The sequence below is a fragment of the Amblyomma mixtum genome, chromosome 3, assembly GCF_055824585.1.
Source record: "Amblyomma mixtum isolate Tamu chromosome 3, ASM5582458v1, whole genome shotgun sequence".
NCBI lineage: Eukaryota > Metazoa > Arthropoda > Arachnida > Ixodida > Ixodidae > Amblyomma > Amblyomma mixtum.
This window is the reverse complement of record NC_143014.1, coordinates 342,147,743-342,150,261: the sequence shown is the minus strand read 5'-3', so window position 1 is coordinate 342,150,261 and position 2,519 is coordinate 342,147,743.

The following is a 2,519-nucleotide window of genomic DNA, read 5'->3' as shown; positions in this document are numbered from 1 at the left end:
TCTGTTTGCTGATGACGATGACTGCGTTGTTTTTCGCAAAATAAAATTACCCGATGATCCTAACCTTCTTCAAAGGGATATTGCGTGCATTTCTACTTGTTGCAATGATTAGCTCATGGACCTAAACACCGACAAATGTAAAGTTATGCGAATATCCCGAAACGGTAACAATACTTCCAGGTACTACTTAAATAACGTCCCCCTTGAATCTGTCACTGCATATGAAAACTTCGGCGGCCACATTTCTGCAGAGCTCTCCTAGTCGCACCACATTTCGAATATTATTGACAGTGCTAACCGCATGCTGGGGTATATACGCAGAAAGATTAGTAAAACCCCGTTTTCTCTTAACTTATTGCTTTACAAAACGCTAATTCCTTCAAAACTGGATATGCAGCTGCTGTTTGGGATCCCCACTACAAAAACTAAATACTTCTCTGGAGATGGTCCAAAATAATGCCGCGCATTTTATTTTATCTAACTTTCATTGTGGCGCAAGCGTAACCAACATAGAAACTCACCTCTCTTTGCAGCCTTTACCATGCCGAAGAAAAATTATTCGACTAAGTCTTTTACGTAAATTCTATACTATCATTCCATCCTGCGGAACGCACTCATATCTCATCCCCACTAAGATTCAAGTCGCAGGGATCATCACCGCAAATGTTGGAATTTCAACATTTAACAACTCATCAGCATTTCAGTCCATCTTGCCTTGTGCTTCACGTGAATGGAACCACCTTGGGAGGCCGCATCGCTCAGTTCCGACACGGAAATGCAGATCCGGGTTGTGACAAGAGCCCTAAATGTCGACGAACGCCACGCGCTCATGGCCTCTTGATTGGGCTATAACCCCACGCCGTCCGCTGCATTTGTCTCAAATAAAGTTTATCCTCCTCCTCGCGCTGAAATCGTCTACATCAATGAGAACCAGCATTTTCGCAACTCATTAGCTAACTAAGAAGAACTTCTTGTATAAATAACAGAACCTTTCTCTAACTCAATTTATTGTCTATGTGTTTCTTTTTTGTATTTTTGTAATCACTCCCCTCTTTATTGCCTGTGACCGTGAGAGTTCAATGAATAAGTAAATAAATGTGGGCGAGTTTCTCTTAGTTGAGTTTAGAGTCGGAGGCCATTCTGATTTGTCTGTCCTTGACGTTGCACCTACACTGAAGACTCAGTGTGTGTGCTTGCCGTCATCGATAAAGGCCTAAATATTTTCACAAATAAGACCGGAACCAAAAGGGCTTGTCTCAGGCCGCAAACAGTGAAGCAGTGTCCAAGCTGCGAAAGCAAGCGAGTCCCTCACTTCTTCGTCCTCTAGGCGCCGCTCGGGGACACCTGGCGGCATTATCTCCCCTTCCTCCCAAAAAAAGAAAGCAAAATTGTGGGCGCACTTTGAGCGAACGGGAGGATGTAAACTACCATATTTCTGTTCCATATCCAACTACCATATTTCTGTTCAGCAAATATTTGAGTCGGAAACCAAACTGCGTCTTCAGGACTTACTGGTATTTCCAGGCATGAAAGAACTCTCAGAGTCCAGCACCATCACATATGACATCAGTTAAAAGCAACAAAGTTTGCCGGCAATAATTTGCCTAGTTCGTTTCTGCGCCCACGCCGCCTCGAACAAACTTCCTTACGAAGCTTGTGCAAGAAACCTCACAAAAGAGGACAGGGACATTACACCGGACGAGAACTGCATAATCCAAGGGCTCACTAGAGGAGCGCTCAAATTTCCTCAGCCTGTCGTTGTGAACGCTGTTATGCACACAGAAATTGTGCTTGAAAAATTGACAACGAAAGAAAACGCCGCACATTTCCATTCAACACGCCATCAGAGGGAGATGCTCCTTTGCTTGCGGAAGCACTTGTTGAGCGATGACGAAGAGTTGAATGTTTGCTGCAACGGACATCACCCGGAAGCACTTGTTGAGCGATGACGAAGAGTTGGATCCTTGCTGCAACGGACATCACCCGGACAAAGTGATTTCCAACATTTTGTGGGCTTCCACGAACACCTACATGAAAAATTACGTCCAGATGAAGACAGACCTGCTGCAGCTCAAGAGAGAAAATTAAAAACGCTCAAATGAACCGCGACTGGTATATATTAGTGATGTGACTGAAATAAAGGCATCTAGAATTTAATATGCTTATTTTTTCCCTTCCTTTTCTTTTTTCTTTTGCGTCACGAAGGCGCTAAATTTTATTTATCCGATTGTTAGAGCTCATGCATGCCGCATGCACTGCGCGAGACGCCGGCAGATGCTTTCCCGCAGTGCTCGGTCAAGGTGATTCAAGGAGGCTTTGGCCGGGGGAGTGGGCCAGGCCTCCTAGGGGATAAAGGCCTTTTCCTCATCCAGCACAATAGCTCTCTGGGTGGCGGTCATTCCTTCGCGCGCCTGGCAATGTCGCGGTGGGGCGGGGCGAAACGCCTTGTTAGTCATATGACAAGCCCAACTACTTCGAGGAGACAGACCTCTCAGGGGCTACGTCATCGGAGCACGAGT